Genomic DNA, 19,148 nt, shown 5'->3' on the forward strand with positions numbered 1-19,148 from the left:
ATACATTGTCTGTTTTGGGTTAAAGCAAGAAATGAGGGCCCTATAGCCTGCAGAGACGTGAGTCTGCGTGGGGAAAATGCACCTTAATTAGATGGGTTGACAGATCCTGTTTCTCCTGCTCCTTCCACAGTTTGCCACGTTCAGTCTAGGAAACGCCTCCCGAGTTCGCCCACCGTTGCCTGTACACTAGGCCTGGCACGCTCACCTAGAGACCTTCATGCCATATGGCTGGATGTCACCAAGACCCGGCTCTTGACCTGTTCGGCTGAATGGACAACTTCAGCCTGAGAGGGGAGCCCAGCACATCCCACGCCCTCTGCACACCATGTTGTTGAATGCTTATTCCCAGCAGCGGGCTGGTTTTTGGTGTAGAGAGGATGGCCTCTCTCCCGGTGGGGCACATCCCCTCCTCTTGTGCTGTGGAGCTTGCTGTGCTGCTGTTTTAAGCAGGTCTTCTCTGAAAGTTGCTTAATAGACAGACTAGGCCTTACTTTATCTTGACAATACACCCTTTTCTTGAGAGAAATGAGAAGTTTCAATTTCAGTCACTAGCCTGTTTTTCATTAACCTGTTTTAGTCAGCAAGTCATGGCTTTACTGTGCCACGCTTTCAAACTGCTGCTCATAAGCCTAGCGAGATGGTGGAGCAAAACTCCTATCCTGTGCAGAAAAAGAGAAGAGGCAGTTTTACCCCAAATGTTAGAGGAGACTCAGTCAAATTAACACTACAGTAAATGTCAAATATTTTGAATTTACAGGGTACTTTTAAGCCTCAAGTAGGGGGCGAGGGGGAAGGGATTGGAGTGAAGTTAATAAACCTTTTAAAACTTTGACTTAATCTTTTATTCAGTGTTTGTATAACTCAGTTATCTGCTAGTTTTTACCAGTATTTTTGATACCTCTCCAGAGCCAATACACTGCAAACCTTCAGCCCTGTTGGGTATTTGTGCTACAGCATATTTAATAGCCATGACAACAATTCAACAATTGTATAGCAGCCTCCCCTCCCTGTCTGAGCTTTGTAGGCACCAGAGTGTCTCCATTGGAAAACCCCTAAACATATAGTTTCAGCCAAAACTGGTTTAATGATAGTCTACCGAGAGCTTGACAGGCTTTAAAAAAAAAAAAAAAAAGGCACTTTTTTCCCTTCTCCCCTCACCCCCAATTTTTTCTTAACTTCTTTGCTTCTTTTGAAAAAGCTGCTGCTGTAAAATAGAAGGCGAATTAAAAAAATAAATTGCTTTAAATTGCTTAACAGGCTTGATGAGACAAAGACTGGTGTGTTGGAGTGGCTGCAGGGAGCTCTGCGGCTGCTTTTGTATGATTTCAGAGGTGAATTTAGATGGCTGGAAGATAGATGGGTGCCAGATGCAGTTTGACACAGATTCCGGCAGCTGCTCCTGCGTGAGGTTTCATTAGCAGTGAGTTAGCCAGCAGCAGAGCTCTAGCGAGGCCCCAAATGCTGAAATGACAGTGAGAACAGTGAAACAATACAATATTCGCTAAGTGATTTTAATCTAGGAGATTAAATGACACCCAGTCGGTTTCCTGACTTAGAAAGCCAACACAGTATAAAGCTGTTCATGGCACTCACTCTGCCCAGGCCCTTGTCACATGTATTTACATTGCAAGATCTCCCCCGACCTACCCACCCTGAAATGGGAAGAGAAGGGTTGATTTTGTGTCACAGTCATATTTTTCCATCCTAACTGTATAATGTGTTTTTAACTGCAACAGGAAATACTGGCCTCGCTTCGACAAATGCTTACATTGGACTGAAGAGCTCACGTGCTCCTGCTAAGCACAGGCATAACTGTTTGAAAGATTAGGGCCACAGTCTGTAAAGTGAACAGCTTCCTTTTTAATAGATGGGCAAGTCCCAAAATCAGGAAGTCATGTGTATTTACGGGCTTGGGGAATTGGGTTTGGTTTCAAGTAAACCAGTGTACTACGATGGATGACTTGACAGAAATGGTGGCAGAGCTGCTGTTCTCCAGGCAGCTGAAGGGTTTTTTTGTGGGGGGACACTAAAGGTTGGGATTTTGTGAAGGGAGAGAAAATGTAATCGAACTTATTTACAATGCAACATAGGCTGACTGTGGTTAAAGATTCTTCTAGGGGAGCTTCATGGGCTGTATTTTGGGAACTCTCCCTGTGGCACGCTTACTATGAGGTTATTTGGGTTTTGTATAAACTTTTTGTATTCCTGATTGGTTTAACAAGTGAATCCCTGACTAAAAGAAGAGGTTTTCACTCTGTTAGTTGAGGGAAAGCATATAGGGAAATAAGTAAACAAACTCTTTTCTTCTGTAGGTGCCACCTGAATATTGCCATTACATATTTAACTGCTGCTGTCAAACTACTCTGTTCACTTTGAGTCATTTACTGTCCTCACAGTAAGCAAACAAACTAGCTTGCTTTTTTTTCCCCAATTAATATGCAAGTTGGATGTGTATGGGTTGGTTTCAATCTCAACCTTTGTTTGTGAACGTTACAATTTTGTGTCTAGTTGCCTTTGGTAAGTACCCCATGCGTGGCTTCAATTAAGCTTTCTATATCGAGAAAGTATGCCTTAATTTATCAGGTTAAAGATATCTCTGTTACATCAGTTTGTTCACAGTGTGTTGTGACCTAATCAACTAGGGATGTAAGCCATTTCATGAGGAGTAATTACTCAACAACAAAAAAGGTCTCTCTTTCCTAATAGCTGTGAGTGAGTTGGCTAATTGGAATCCATTTTGGTAGTGGCAGGTCAGCAATCAGGAGGTGACTTTGCTGGCTGGCTTCTAGGTGGGAGGGAGAAGCCGGCAGAAGCAGAAACACAGAGCTACGGCTTCCCAAGGCCGCTGCAAGAGGATTGCTGCCATTCGAGAGCTTCGCTGCTGTTCTGTTGGTGCCCATGCACTGAGAGTGTGGTGCCCTAGCGCTCTTCTTTGATGATGATGCTGTGACATGGTTTGGTCAAAATCCTTTCCTAGATGTTTTTGAGGGAAGGAATTTGTGAGTGGGTTGGAAGTGCAAGATCTGCTCTCAAGACATGCAGAAGAGCTCTGGTTTTATTATTATTACAGGGGCTAGGGGATTGTAGTGATGACATTATCATAGGACTAATCTTCTCCATTGGCCTGGTTAGGCCTTTGTCAGGAGATGGTGTGAAGTTTAGGGATGTTGGCTCATTACGTCTCCACTCGCAGTAATTTATGACAGTGACAGAGCAATTTTTGCTTTCAATGCTTCATCGCTTCATGGCAGTGTGGGCTGCCAATCCTGCCAGAGGTGCTGTGCTGAGGCATGTTTTAGATGACCCCACTGGTTGCTGTCCTGGTTTTCTACTTCACCAAGATGTAGATCACTGAGGTACATGCTATTTTTTTTTCCCCCTTCCTTGGCTTCAAACCTTGCTGAGAGGGAGGTGGAGAGGAAAATCCTCATGAATTAACATTATTTCCCTGGTGGGCTTTGCTGCCATTTTATCTAATTACGCCTGCTGTTTTCCAGATCACATTCTAAGCATTTGCATGAAGGGGCTTTCACTTACCTCCTCAAGTAAATTAAATAACAGCCCTTAGGCTGGGCTGACAGCATAATGCATTTTCATGTGGGAGATCAACAGCTCCCATACCTTGAGATGGGAAACGCTGAAATGACAGGGAAGCTCTGTGCTTTTGTCTTGAATTAGGGCAACTAGACTGAGTTAGAGGTACTTTGAAAATGCCTGCTGCTGTCTCTTGTGCTGTGTAGGGATCAGTAGGAAGAGAGGGACACATGGGAATCTGCAGCTAGGGCCCTGGAGAACAGACCGTGGTTTTCAGCTCGCAAGGATCCACAGACTTACGTGCAAGATGTGCAGGAAAGCCAGGGAAAGCAAGCCTGTTGTCAGCAGATTTAAATGCACAGCCCTATTGGAAAGCGTGGAAGGATCTGCAAACCAGGAAAGATTGGAAGCCACAGACTTAAAGTAAATGAGAGGTGCAGGCCCTGCCCTGAGGATGTTTACAATGTGACTTTGTGGATGAGGAAGGCTGGACTTCTGTTGAGTGCTCTGGAAATCACAACACATGGCCTTGACTTTCATTTCCACAATAAACCATCCCGTAGTTTTCCTGTGCTTCATTTCTTCAATTTGGAAAATGAGGCAGTAGCCCATCTGCTGAAATGAGTCTGCTGCTTTCTTTGCCTGACCCGTTACTCCCAGCAAGTATCCAGCCCCAGGAGCTATCCTCCTCTGAATGTTTCAGAGCTCCTAGAGCCCTTGGTGATATCAGCTTCATGGGATGATCCAGTTCCTTCCCAGTCATGTGTGGTATACATCAGAAATTTAACCCTTCCCTGGCTGTGGCAGTCCTTATTTCTTTGATAGACTTGAGAGCTTCTGAGAAGGAGAAGGGATCAGGAACAAATGACCATGAGGAAATGTATTTCTTCAGCTCCTGATCAGCCCAGGCTTGTCCTGGTAGAAAAGAGGATATTGGTAGGAAGGCAGAGAGAGGAACTCCATCTCCCCCAGTCATTAGGCTTGGACAAGCCTGGGGTGGCCCAAAATGCTGGTGTCCTCTTGGGCTCTGCCTTTGCAGGATGGTTAAGTGTACCCTAACTGGGGACGTGCTAGTAAGTGGGCTGGCGAGCTGCATGGCCAAGCTGAGTGAGCATTTAGTGAGTGAGGAAAAGGAGATGGGCCCCTACAGCAAGTAGGGAGTTTAATCTCTCCTCTGACTTGCTTGTGTTGGTTGTGAGTGGAGGTCAGCAACAGGAGATGCTGCTTAGCTGGTGGGGTGTGGTTTATGTCGTGGGGAGCCTTGCGTACATGTATCATGTAGGGGAAGAAAGATAGTATGTGTCCTTTTAGTTTGCGGTAGCTCTGTGGTGACAGCAACCCTCTCAGTATTATATGTGTAATGATGAAGTACCTTCTAGCTTTTGGTGCTAACTCTTCTTTCCCTGTGTCAACAGTTAAGGATTAAGGAAATCATGCAGATCACTAAGGTCTGCTTGAAGGAGTCTGCAATGACTCACTTCTGTCTGGGGACGTTTACTGAAGAAATGCATTGACTTGTTTTTCTTTTGAAAACTGAGATTTCTGTTCCATCAAAACATAGTTCCAGGTTGAAGGTGGCAGAGAGCTAGAAACATTAGTGCGATGGGGGTGTGAACACCTTTTAACTTGCATGTTAAAGCATCTTGGCTCTTCCAAGTAACTAGAGAACTACTTTGTGATGCATTTCTGTGTCTGAGATGAATTTTGAATGCCAGCAAGATAATGAGATTTATCAAATAAAAAGCCCGTCTTTCACTTTGTTCAGGCTTGGCCTCGTGCCTCAAATACACGGAGTTTAGCTCAGAAGCAGCTTGTAATTTGTATCGCAAAACCACCGCGTGTAATTCATGATGGATGGTAGCCACTGGATACGAGAGGTTTGCAGTTGGGACGTGCTGATGGCTTTCACTGACATTTGAGCTTGGTCAAAGTCACTGCAACAGGACAGAGGACAAGTGAATGGTCACTACCAGGTTACTGCAGGAGAGGCTGAGGAGGTGCTTGCCTTTATAAATCAGGGATTCAGATTTAATGTCCATCGTTGTTTTAGGATGAACATGCATGATTTTCACAATGCAAGACACATTGCTGCTTTTAACACGTTAGGGGAGATGATTCAGGATTGATACAGCTGCTTCAGTGATCTGGTAGTATACATCCCATTATTATTATTATTATTCACTCCCTGTAGATGTTAGAAAGCTTTCTAACAATTCACGGTATCTCTCAGGCTTTAATCCTCTTCTCTCTCTTTTTAAAAAAATTAATTTAATTTTATTATTATTATTCAGACTCCTGCTGTACACATCCCCCAAGCAGGTGGGAGGGTGAGTTGGTGGGAGATGACTTGGCTTTGTTGGAACTTCACTTAATGCAGGGTGGGGGCAGAGAAAATGAAGCTAAATTACGCAGATCCTGAAGGCACAGCAAGTGTGCTACATCACTTGTGAGCATGACTAGAACTGAAAATGAATCACAGCCTTGTTAGACACTGTATGTGTCAGTGCATGTGGGCAGAAATATCATTCAGTGAGAGAGAGAAAAAGACAAGAGAGACTACATCTTTTAAAGTGTGCTGGTCCCACTGAAATCATTGTAGTATTTAACCTAATGGGTGAGAGCTGGGAAATGATGGGACAGCTACTCCAGTATACTTTGCTACGTTGATTTTTCTTCCTTTCTGAAAGTTCGAGAGAAGTATGGACCTCTCAGGAGTGACATCTATTTTCTAAACCAGAAAAGGCTATAATTGCAATTTCAAGTATGAACTCACTTTCGAGGATCTTATAATACAACCACCAAGACTTATTCTGGGATAGATCTGAATGTGGAATTGGTTCAGCCTGTGTGTTCATTCTGCATTAGGAAGCAAATTTGATTTGCTCTTCCTATGAACTTTTGATGGTGCACATGCACATAAACACAGAGGTACACACATGCACACAGCTTGTTCACATATTCCAGCTACAAAAATCCAGTCCGGATCTATAACCTTGATTCTTGCAGCTATATAATTCAACCAGGACTTTCTAGATTTCTAAAATGGAAATTAGTTTTACAGTTAGGTTTTAATGTGACAGAGCCATATCAGGTGATTTGATGGAGAGATGCTGAAATCAGCTGACCGCTAAAATCTGCTATATGCATGTTTGTACTCCAGAAGATACTTGCCACAAATAACATTTCTAAAGGAGTTCCCCCACCTCCTGCAGAGACCTATACATGGCAGCTAACACAAAGCAGCAATCTTAAAATTCCCCCTCAGCATACAAAACCCATACTTTTTCAAAGCCAGATGAAGTCAACCAGTGTATTCTTTCAGGGATTTTGGTTGTGCATTTTTAAATGTGCTCAGTCCTGCAATCTGTGGTTTTTTGTTTTTTGTTTTCTTTTAAAGATGGCTCTAACCGTGTTACTTCTCTAGCAAAGCAAAGGGACCCATTTGTGGACTATTGATCAGATTGCCAGACATTTCTGTCTTCTGGTCTGATACTGCCAGTTTAGTATGGAGATAGTCTCCTGTTTCTTATAAACTAAGGTATGTCTGCTGAGTTCTAAAGAGATGAGAGAATACGGCCTGAGTCTGCAATATGCCTGTTTTGGAGTTGTACTTCTCCACTAAGGGGGCAATCTTACCTGTCTGAGAGGGATTGAAGATTAAATTTCTTCAAGGGTGAAAAGGGGAATTTATCCCCTTTCCTGAAACCTGCGATCATCTTTGCTCAGCATAAACTGGAAGCTATGGTAGGACTGAGGTGTGTTGCCAGATGACACCTAAGGGAAGAGCTTGGTTGTTGACAGCACCAGACTACAAGTAAAAACTTTAAGGAATTAAAAAAACAAAAACAAAGAAAGAAGCCAACAAACCCAACAGATTGTTAATGATGTTCTTACTGAAAGCCCCGTTACAAGAATACAGAGCTGTTTGTGTAGCTATTGTGAGCACTGTAGGCTAGACAGGCTCCTGTGGAAGCAGCTTTAGATGCTACTTTCACAGCCTAAAGTTTAACCAGAACAATCTCTTGTGTTTGTTTTGAGGTTTCTTTTCCTCTCCTCCTGTTTATATTCCATTGGTTTCTCACCCATTGAGTGCTGGTATGGCTAAGTTTCTTGTTAATTGGAGTTTTACGTTCATTTCCTGGTTGGTCTGTGCTGCTTCTGTTCTGGGCCTGCCTTCCGATATCTCTTAAAGGCTTTTATTCTAGTCGCTCTTCTGCCTGAGTCCATACTAGGGAGGATTTCCTCCAAGAGCATGTCAGAGCACCTTGTCTTGAGCAGAGCAAGGTGCATCTTGTGTTCTCCTGCCTCAAGAGGCTGAACACAGCTGTCTTCCAGGCACTATTGCTGTTTTCCTACCAAGAGGATGAACCACAGGCAGGGAGGTGAAAGAAAACTGAGGAGTGGGATCAGCAGGGATGCTGTAGTCCTATCCGCCTGACCTCTGCAGTGACGGTGGGAATAGCCCATCAATCCAGATGGGTTAATCTGAACTATCAAAACTCCAGAAATGTTTCCTCCTCAAAGCGCAGCCTGTGCTTCCTGTGTGTAGCACTTGTGTTACGGCTGGGTCAGATCCTGGTGTTGAATTTGGGAAGACTGTGAAGAAGACAGGTGGTCTTTGCTGGTAATGTTTGCAGGTACTGGCTTATGACAGCTTGTATAATTTAAAAGCTGATGATTCTAGACACTAGCCTGAGTTTTTAAAAAGCGGCTAGAGATGTGTGGTTTCTCCTTTATCCCCCTCCCTACAGACCAGGTGCTCTGTACTTTCTGAACACAAAGTGGTTTCTGAACGTTAAGAAGCATGTAAACTGTTCACAGCTGAGGACACAATGGTGCACCTCCTCCCACCAAAAAAAAAAAAAAAAAAAAAAAAAATTACAAAGGAAAAAAGAGGGAAAAAAAGGAAAAAACCACCATCAGTAACTTTTTAAAATCCTGGTCATCATGTGGTGTTCCTACAATGTCCTTACTTACTAAATGAAATGGGAAGAGCTTGTGATTTTCCGAATCTTAACTGTGACTGTTTAGGGAGAAGGGCAAGGAAGGGATCTTTACTTTCAACAAGAAAAAAAGTTTTAATTACTTAGAGCAAGAACATGTTCAGAAAAGTAAAGATTTTAGACTTAATGTGCATGGAACAAAAGGCTGTTGTGAGCTATGTACGAGAGTTGCTGAGAGTTTGTATTCTGCCTTTTTTTTTCTGTGGGAGTTATTTCCTGTTGTTGACTAGAGTTCTTTATTTAGAACCACCTAGCTACTGAATGACGGCTCGCTCACAAGAAGAAAAAGTGTGATTAAAACTTGCTAGGGCTTATTTCAAGATCTCCCCGCTTCCATTTATTTAAGGGGAATCTTTGCTAAATGAAAGAAATAAGTTCAAAACAAGAAATGCATTTCCTTCTCATGATTTCGCCCACATCAGCTGTGACAGCTAGCAAAAATATGTTGGGAGTCTGAGGACTTTCACCTGAACATCTCTTGGAAGACAATGTTTCTCTAATAGAGGTGGTTTGTTTTAGGTTGTTCTGGTTTTAAAACCAAAATAAACCCCTGAAATGCTAGGTCTACCTTCTTGCTGGTAAGAGTAATGCACAGGTTGGTGTTCTTGGGGGGCAGCTCTTTCTATGAACCCCACAAACTGGAGTAGGAGTGGGCACTTGAGTTTTCCCAGCTGCTCAGATGAGAGTTTCCTTTGAAGAGTACTGCCAGCAAAAAGAGGTTTCTGTCTGCTGACGTGCATGGGAATAGTGTTTAGGTATGTGCGTGCACTCAAATTACCAGCACTTTGACATCTGCTTAACTTCTTTTGCTCTTACGGCAGGGGCTGAACATTCATTCAGTTAAGAGCAAAGGAAAATTAGGAGAAGGGGGGGGGGGGGAGGAAAAAATATTTAACCTGAAGGTTAACACTACTGGACTGTAGGTGTAGGTAAGCAAGCAAAGTAACAGGGGTTTATTATGACTGTTTTGCGTAGCAGGAATCCCACTAGGAATGTCCCCTGGGTGCACATGATTAGAAAATGCCCTGGGGCATGAGGTATGGACAATCATCCCTCCTTGACTTGGCTGGCCTCTGGCTGTGAGCTTCTCACTGAGGGTGCCTATTTCTGCCCAGCTGTTGCGAATGGGCTGTGCCTTTCTCTGAAGTAAATGGCTGCTCTTGCAGGCGTGTTGTGGAACAAGTTATGGCTCAAGATAGCCGTTCACATCTTTCCTTCTACAGATAAAACTGATAGAAGCTGATTTTTCTAAGCTGAACCTCTGCAGAAAAGTGGATCTCTCTGAAAAAGAGAGGAGTTTGGGAGCCTTCTGCCCATCCCTTTGTGCTGAGAAAGTTCATGGTTGGGAGCAGAAGCAGGGACAGCCTCAGTGATATTTCTCGTAGTAATTTCTTCTCCTGCTGCTCTCCAGAGGTCAAACCAGAGGATGCCCTGGACTCAGTAGCAGCACCGTTGATGGGGATGCAGCTCTTCCTTCTTGTTTCTTGATTTACTCCTTTCCCTTGGCTTGTTCCCCTCTGTACCCCCATCATGTCTCTGCTTTGCTCCCCCTCCAACGCTAAAATTAAAAGAAGGGAGAATTATTACTGTTTTAGAGAGCTGCTTATGGCTCTCTCGGAAAGACACCACTGGCTTTTGGGTGCAGTATGCCACATGCAGCATCTGCTTCCCTGACTCCATGCTATTCTGCCCACAACATAACCTCTTCCCCTGTTCCCCACCTTGCAAATGCTGATGCATGCCATGTGAGATGGGAGTGACCAGGCAGGCGAGCTGCCTCTCCCCTCTTCCAGACTGCCCATGGCAAGAACATTAGCACCCCAAAGCCACTGTAGGAGGAAGAAAGAGGGTGTAAAAGGTGTGAAAGGATGGACCGTGATGATAAATGGTGATTCTCTGCTTTTTTTCTTTGTCCTGGTGGTAGATCCTAAATACTGGGTGGGTTTGCAGTGATGTAGTATTTTATCTTTGCTTGAGAATACTAATTAGGTGTAAACCTCTTTTAGCCTTTGGGTAATGGTCACTATAAATGAACAGCTTTCTTTAAAGTGAGAGAGCATAAAAAAGGTTAGGCGAGAACCTAAATTAATTTGTGCCAGTTCCCTTTTTCTTCAGAAAGCTAAAACGGATTTCTGACCGTTACAAGGGTGGGTTTAGGTAGAGTTAAGAAATACATACTTCACACACAGTCTGTTTACCTGCATATACAATTCAAGCTTTTGCTGACTCTTAGCCATGCTAGCACGAGGGAATGTAGAGAGGCAAAATGAATCATTACCACAGACATAGTCAGTAAAAGCATCCGATGTGCTCATTCACTATTTTTTTTTTTTTTTTTAATTTCATTTTTGCACATAATCTAAGAAATCACACATTTTGTGAAGGGTTAAAATGGAGACTTTGCATTCACTGCATTGACTCAATGAGTTCAGTTCTATATGATCTTCATTTATTTGTAGTGGAGCAGAATGGCAGTGGGAGTTTATGCTACATTTGATGTTCTTGTGCTAGGTTTTTTTGCCAGCCTTTTTTTTTTTTTTTCCCTCTTCTAAATTTGGCCCTGCAGATTCAACTTCTGTTTTATTGGGGTTTGGTTGTTTTGTTTTTTGTTTTTTGTTTTTTGTTTTTTTTTTTTAAAGAAGTGGTTTAGGTCACTCACTGTTTACTTAAAATTAGACCCTCAGAAACCTCTGACTGAAAAGAGTACAGATAAACATTGTCTGTAAAGAATTTTGCACCTGGGATGGTCAGAGGGAGGATTTATCACTGCAAATTCGAATTACCTCAAAAATGCCTCTATCTTACTTGGTAAGCATTCCTTGAATCTAGTGGCTTGAAGTTGCAGAAACTAGTTTTAAACAAAATGCCCAAGCCCCCAAAATGGTGTAGGAGCTTTAATATGCTCTACAGGTTGTATTCCAGCCAGCAGAAACACCTGAAAGTGGATGCATTCATTTGGATGTCAGTGTATTTATTAACTCATGTTTTCATGTAAATAAGGATTGAAATAGTTGGATGTTTTTCCCCCGGTAATGCATCTGAGCATGAACACATTAAACTCCAGTGACATGGTTCTAAGTCCTATATAACATATCACAATGCTATTTAACACATCAACACCATAGCCATGACACCATTTTGGTTTTGCCCTTGCAGCCTCAAGCACATTTCTATTGTTGTACAGTGCTTTAATGTGACAAATCTGAGCAAGATCAGCCACTTCTAGAAGCCTCTAGTCACCCTGCTGGTGGCCCTGTTTGCTCTATCAAGCCTTTGGTATCTCAGCAGGGTTGAGCAGTGCTAAACATATTCCAACTTCTGTATGCAGCCAGGACTCTTCTGGGTTTCAGGAGTGTTTAAGAAGAGTGTGTGGGGCATCTGTGCTCTAGAAATGTATGGCTCCACGTTGACATCTGTTGGAGTAGCTTTGCTTCAGAAAAGGGCTGTAATATGTACAGTGCACATGGTAGGCCAGATCAGTATTGCTGCTCTCCCCTGGTGAACAAGGAGCAGGTAGTCCATCAGCATGAGGGAGAAGGTGACGACCTCTGTATTGAAGCGTGTGTGTGGCTTGCATGTTTGGCAACCCCATGTTGTTAACATTTTCAGGCTCATGTTGGGTTTGTGCTCAAGACGAGTGGGTGGCCGAAGTCTTCTGGCTTGATTGAAGTGACATCTGTTTACACCAGTGGTTAATTAGGCCTGAAGACTGGCCATCTCTCTGTATTTTTCTCCACTGTCTCTGTGTTTTTTCTTTATTAAAAGTATTCCCTCCTCGACTGTAAAACAGAGCCTTTGGTTTTATCTGCAGATTTTTTTTTTAACTCTTAATTAACTGGCCTCAGTATGAGATGATATCAGGCCATCAGTGTAGCCTCTCTTCAAAAAAGTAACCAAGTGTTCCAGAAAAGAATGACTTGTGCTTTTTGATAGAGACTGCAGAGCGAGCGCTGAAAAGGAAAGAAAAGCAGCCTGAAATTGTTTAGAACTAGGCTCACTGCAAAGTACAATCCACAGTATCTCAAGAACCAAGACTGGAAAGGAAAGACTGTTTTGGGAGCCTGTGTGTGGTACAGATGGTGTTGGTGTGAACAGTCTGGCCTGGGTCAAAAATGAAGCACATCTTGCAGGTGATACAGCCTGAATGGGATTTGAGAAAGAACAGGGATGTTTACAAAAAGGCAAAAAGATGTGAGAAAATACACAGCAGTGGTAGGCAGCCTGAACCTCTGTCAGAGGACAGCGTGTTTCAGCTGGAGCTAGGATGATGCACACCAGCAGTCTCCAGAGGACTAGGAGTGCAGAGGGAATTACAGAGAAAGGGAGTCATCTCCGTGCATGAGGAATGCAGCAAAACCTCCTCTGACTAAGCCAGCTAATGCACGCTGTGGTTTTTTTTCTTTCCTGATAATCCTGTTCCATAGTATTTCCTTAATAATTTAGTATGTGAAGAGCAGCCCTTTTGAAAAGCATCTAGATCGCCGAGTGTTACTTTCAGATTAAACCTTGCCACCCTTGTCCTTGACATGCACTGGGGATTTTTACTGGGTATGACTATTTGAGAGCTATCTTGGAGTTAAGGGGTTTTTTTCTTAATTACTTAATGAATTTACCATGTGGCACAACCCTTGGTACTGCCAAGCAACAGCTTTCTATTACTAGACTCTACGGGCCCGATCCTGTGTTACTGAAGCCAAAAGCTGTATTTGGGAACAGACGTTGGCATCGAAATCTGTAGGAAGGCTTAGAGTAACTATACAAAAGGGCTTAGTTGCACTCAGAATATTGATTCATGAGCTCCATGGTTTTTTTCATCTCTGTTCATTTTACCCAAGTAAGATCAACTGCCCAACTGGACGTATAATATATGATACTGCATTAGAACTAAGGCTGCATTTGGTCATACTCATTAATTAAACTGATTTCTCCTGTAGTTTTTTTTTTTTTTTCCTAGAGAACTAACTGAGAATGATAATTAAGCATATTATGCATTCTAGGGAACGGTGTTTCTCCTACTGCCACAAAAACATTAAAGGAGAAAAACATGAACTAAAGCAGAAAATGAAGGGAAAAAAAGAGCTAATATCGGAGTGAAAAGAGGAGGCGCATTCCTTCCTTTGGTTTTAACCAATTCTTCTGTGCCTTGGGACATGTGGAGCAGCCTTACTACCGTGGAAGAGTTGCACCAGAAAAAAAAAAAAAAAAAGGAAAGCAATGGAAATCTCAAGGAAAGCAGCTCAGCTCACAGGTGCAGCTCCCTCCCTGTTAATGTACAGGTGCAGACTGCAGTAATGCAGCACCCCAGTTTTTTTGGGTTTGAGGGTCTTGCTTTTGGTTTTGCCTGAGCCTTGCATGAGAAGGGCCCACCTCCAGTAGGTCAGTGCTGACTCCTGCCTGGGCTAGCTTGAATGGAGACGGTATGAGGTCTTCATGATGTTTAATCATGCCTGTGCTTGTAGCGTGCTTGTTTCTTACCCATGAGACTTGCGTGGCTCGGTGGGGAGCGCTGCTCTAGTGGAATGAGCATCCTGGGCCACAGGCAGGCCCTTTGTTTAGCCTTTCCCAAGTTACTGGTCCTGACTGGGTCTTTATTTGCAAAATTTTGTCTGCTTTGGGGGCAGTGTTGGGTATTTGCCCACCAGCTCCTGCACGCATGGAAGCAAAAACATCCAGGGAGAAAATGAAAACGTGTTGTACAGTTAGCTGAGGAAATCTCACAGTATTAATGTGTACTGCAATTACAAAGAAAAAGGCCAAAGATGCAATTAGAAACATAGGAAGCAGTTCAGTGCCTCTTTTTTTGAAAAACCTGAGGGATGCTGATGTTCCAGCACACCAAACATTGCTGCTCTTTCCTAATTAGCACGTGTTGATAGGCAGAGATTACCTGGCAGTCTGTAGTATTTCTAATAAATTGTGCTGTGAAGTCTGGTGTCTGTTTCCCCCTTCCCAGTCTTCCCAATCTTTGATTTCTGTTTGTTCATTTATTTATCTCTAACACAGAGGAGGATTTTTGAATGATCAACAGGAGACCTGGCCGCAGTCAGGCAAGCTTTGACCACCCTTGCTCAGTCAGGGCTGTGCTTATGCCTGGGGCCCACGTCAGGTCAGTACCACTGTAGAAAAACGTAGTTTAGTTCCTTCTCTGTTAGCGTGTTGTCTTCATGTGTGAGCAGTTCAGGGGCCTGTTGGAAAACTACGACTGCACAATTAGACCTCTGCTGCTGCTCCTTGGGAAGCTCTTGTGTGCACCGATCCAAAATGGGATGCGTTTTGGGTGGCTCCTCCTTGTAGACATGCAGACTTTTCCCTCTGCTCCTGCAGGCTCTGGAAGCCTCTGGCCGAGATACACTTCCTTGTACAGCATTTTGTGGCTCAGTTGCAGGCTGTTTCTCCACGCTTACTAACATGTTCAGGAAAACTGCATTTGAGTCTTGCAGACACCTTCTGGTCAGATTGCTCTGGAGCTGCAGAGGGGAGTTTCTTGGCCAGAAAGGTCTCGTTAAATCAGGCGTGAGGCAATGTGAGGAGCAGTCGGTGGTAGGATTATTCGCCTTGTGTAGTCTAACCTCATCCCGCCACAGTGGAACCTCTGCTGTGCACAAAGCGTAGGAAGCAACTCTACTCGTATCGATTTGTATCCTGACCTCTGCTCGGTTGAGAGTGCTTCTGAGTATGGATGCAGGTTGTACTACTTGTGTTTGGAGCAACGGTCTGAGTTAGTGTGACTCTAAACTCCTGCCAAGAAAGGCCCAGGGGAGTTACAGTAGGAAACAGAAGGGGCGGTGAGTTTCTTCTTATGCTAGTGTAAAATTGGAGTAACCTAACGAAGTCAGACGCATTTAGAACTCGAATGATACAGACTCAGGCCTTTTACTGCCGAGTATAACATGGCAAGATCGGGGCTGTGGATATCGGACCGGAGCCCAGCTGCTTATTTAGCAAATGTTTGTGGTTATGCCTATGGTGCCGATGATAGCGTGCACACACCCAAGGTGCAGGGACTGTGAACCTGCTGCGGACTTTGAGCTCCAGAAGGCAGGCACTGCTCGGCTGCGTGCATCCACAGCACAATTACGCAAGGCCAGATCATGCTGTGTTACAAATCTGGTGTAAAGGAGGGCAGAATGTGGCCCTGAAATTCAGTGGATCTGGCATGTTAAAAAACCCCCAAAAAATCGAAAATGTACAAGTATTAAAAAATATTCTGGCTGGCTTTTGAGTAGGCTGAAGCTCACTGACGAGGTACCACTGAGGCCCTTAAGAAAACCAATCTTTTCCTTTTACTTACTGATTTTTTTTTTTTGTTCTAACTCTTGTAATTTCAAGAAGAGACTTGTTTCCCCAAGTAGAAGGATTCCCCAAATTTCAGCGCCTTACTGCTGGAAAGTATTCAGCCAGGGGCAATTCTGGGTTTCATTTTTGCCAGCTCCTGAGCAATTTGCAAGTCACTTGTCAAAATTCAGTAAACGGTTCACGAACTGCTTTGCAGATCTGATTCAGGTCTACCTTTGTACCGCAGAGAGAGGATGAGAGAGCTTGGGTCTCCTCAAAGGAATGGCTGATAGCAGGGGTGGAAGGGGAGAGGTGTGCTGAGGCCTCCAGAACTGGTGAAGTCAAACGGCAGTTTTCAGATCTGATGCCCTTTCCTCCCATTTTAGTGACTTCAGCAGAGTATTATCTGAAATACCAGTCTTAGTGTTTAAACCTCAGTTAGATGGGGTCTTTTCATTTATAATGTCAAGAATCCATAAAATCATCACTTAATTTCCTTCTGTTTTGGCAGATTCACTATTTTAATTGTGTGGGTTTTATCCTTTGTGGATTTTATACAGATACAATTTCCAGGTTAAAGAGATCTTCCCTCTTAAAGTATACTTCTTTTAGTTTTTGGTTTTCTAGCTGAAAATGGAACTTAATTTTTAACAAGACCATCAGCTTGATTGATCACAAATCATTACAGACCATTTTGAGCATAATACGTAAACGAGTCATGATATTAATGACTAATAATCGCCTTTATGTTAGGTCTTAAAGCTTTATTGTCCCAAAGTACAACCGGTTGAGTGGAACATGAAAGGCCGGAATGATCCGAGATGCGGCTGGGGCTGCAGCCAAAACTAGGTGTTTGAATCGCCTTTTACAGCGCCGGCTGGGATTACAGTTCCTTTCGAAACACAGTCATTGAGGTAACTTAAAATAATCGTCGTCTTTCCAGATAGCGCCTGGTGCCGAGCTCCCCCCCATCCCCCCCGCTTCCCCCAAGTCTTCGTGCTCTCGAACGTCTCCGTTTGGCCTCATTTTTGTGCTTCGGTGGGATCTGCACAGCCCAAATTAGCAGCGAGGATCCCAGGGAGGGGGGCTGCCGCCTCCCTCGGCTCCCAGGTGAGCTCCGGGGACGGGGGGCTGGCCGGGGCGGCCTGGGGGGACAGCCCCGATGCGGGGGAGCAGCGGGGCTGACCGGGGCAGCCGAGCTCCGTCCCCCGGCCGGCTCCTCGCCGCCGGATAGCAGGGATACTTGGCATATTTGCGGTCGGGGCGCGTTGGCACCCGCCTTTGTCCCGGCCCGAGGCCCGGAGCTCCCCAGGGAAGCACCGGTGGCGGCGGCGGCCGCGCTGCGGGGGTCGCGCCGCCCGCCCGGGGCAGAGGCACGCGTGGGCAGCCGCGCCGGCGGCCGCGGAGCTGGGGAAAGGGCGGGGGGGGAGAGAGAGAGGAGGAGGAGCAGCAGCAGCCACGGGGAGGGGGGGAGAGGAAGGCCGGGGCCGAGGCGGAGCTTTGACGCGGGGCCGGAGGGCGAGGAGCTCGCCGGAGCCGCCCCTGTCGTCAGTGCTGGCGGCAAGTGCTGGGAGCCGGGGCTGGTGCCTCCTCCCTCTCCTCCTCCTCCTCCATTGTATAATGCTGCGTGATCGCAGCCGCTGGGGCAGAGCGAAGGCTTAAATCCTCACGCCGCCTGCGCCTGCCTCCTCCTCCTCTTCCTCCTCCTCCTCCGCATCCCACCGGCCCCTCCCCGGAGCGGCGCGGCGAGGGAGCGACATATGGAGCTGCTCTAGGGCGAGAGTTTGCGACCTCCCCCCCCCTCCCGCTCCATGCGTTAGTTCTCAGGTGGAGCTGCATGTGGTGAGTGGGGCTGGGGGGCAGCGGCGTGCGGCTCGGGGGGAGCGGGGGGGCCGCGACACCCCACCCCCGGCTTTGCGAGTCATCGCGGCTTGTTTTATCTCTACCTTGAAATTTGTGCCCGGGCAGAGGGATCTCGGGGCGGGTGTCCTCCCCCTCTCCTCCGGGGCGGATCGTGTTGAGATGAGCAGAGGAGGGAGATTACCCTTAAAATACAACCCCCCCCCCGCCCCCCCCCATGCACGGGGATCCCGGGCCGAAGCAGGTGCGTGCGTGCAGTCGGAATAGACTTTTTATAGTGCGGGCGGTTGTGTTCTCAAGAACCGCGCTCCATCCGACTTGGAGAAACCGGCTTTACCCCGGTGAGTTAAGGTGTGCGCCGGGAAGCCCCTTGAGCCGGGAAGCTACAGCCTCGCTCCCTTTTCCCAGCAAGAGCGGGGACTTGAGGATACCCCCAAAAGTGCGTGTCGTAGCGCCAGGAGAGCTGAAAGGGCCTGGGGGAGACTTGGACTCCGCTCGAGCAAAGCTGACATATGGCTGGGCAGGACCCGCTTGGCCCCGCTGGCTGGACCTTTCCAGGGGTGGGTGTTAGGGCGGCAGCCGGGCGGGGGATTATCGTGGCTTTACCCTGAGCAATAGTGCACTTGGGTCTTCCGTGGGAGCACCGCCAGCACGGAGGAACAGGCGTTTGGGGGGGCGCATTCTCTGAGCAGGGTGGGTTATCTTTTGGAAGCGATGGCGAAAAAAATGTTTATGGGGATTTCCCTCGGGGGGGGGGGGGGTGCGGACGGACAACGACGCTTGAAAAAAATTCTTTTTTATGCCATGCGGCTTTCATTTAGAGCGTTTGCTGCTTTACCCAAGTCGGTGTGTCAGGATCTAGGAAGAGAAGTGCTCATGAAGCGTGAAAATAGGAGTGCAGTTACCTGCTGTCATTTCTTGCGTTTTGTGAAGCACAGCTGGAAAATCCAGGGCCGCTTCTGTTGCAAATCTATGGAAGGGTTTGTGTGCTGTCCCCTAGGGACCCTGACTGGCTGATTTACAGCTCCGGGTCAGCTGCCGGTGTAAAATCAAGCGAATCTGCCCATTTCATATCGATCTGGGGGGGGGCTGTCAGCCCCTTTACCCAAACTTCAGCACAGCACACCAGAGCTGTTGCGTGTGGCGGTCTGTGTTCAGACAAGTCCAAAGCTCTCGGGATCAGGAAAGCCCGAGCTTTTTCAGCTGGTGCCCGGTGAAGTCAGCAGGGTGGCTCTCGCTGCCGTCAGTAGGTGCTGGATTTGGCCACCGTAGAATATGCTATTGCTCAAACAATGGTGGTAGAGGGCTTGGCCGCCCCCTAACATCAGTTTTATGCTTGTCTCTCTAATGGAGTAAACAGTTTCTGTTCGTGGGAGTTGAAAAGACACTTCCTACCTTCTTATTCTTATTTTTTGGGGGGGAATTCACCTGCACAAATGAAGGTCTTTCTTACAGGCTTCTCACAGGGTACAAAAT

The 19,148-nt window shown here is 45.8% G+C and overlaps 1 protein-coding gene across 2 annotated transcripts in view; it reads left to right on the plus strand.

The window, feature by feature from the left end:
- Positions 1-19,148, plus strand: part of SERTAD2 (SERTA domain containing 2) — an 84,182-nt gene that overhangs the window by 44,000 nt on the left and 21,034 nt on the right. Inside the window, exon 1 of one of the 2 annotated variants that reach the window (XM_074923279.1) lies at positions 17,377-17,654. The exons of the other annotated variant lie outside the window; for it this stretch is intronic. The gene's annotated coding sequence lies outside the window, so the exon portion shown is untranslated. Of the gene's footprint in view, positions 1-17,376; positions 17,655-19,148 lie in introns of those variants that run through there. 2 annotated transcript variants of the gene reach the window in all.

The sequence above is a fragment of the Athene noctua genome, chromosome 1, assembly GCF_965140245.1.
Source record: "Athene noctua chromosome 1, bAthNoc1.hap1.1, whole genome shotgun sequence".
NCBI lineage: Eukaryota > Metazoa > Chordata > Aves > Strigiformes > Strigidae > Athene > Athene noctua.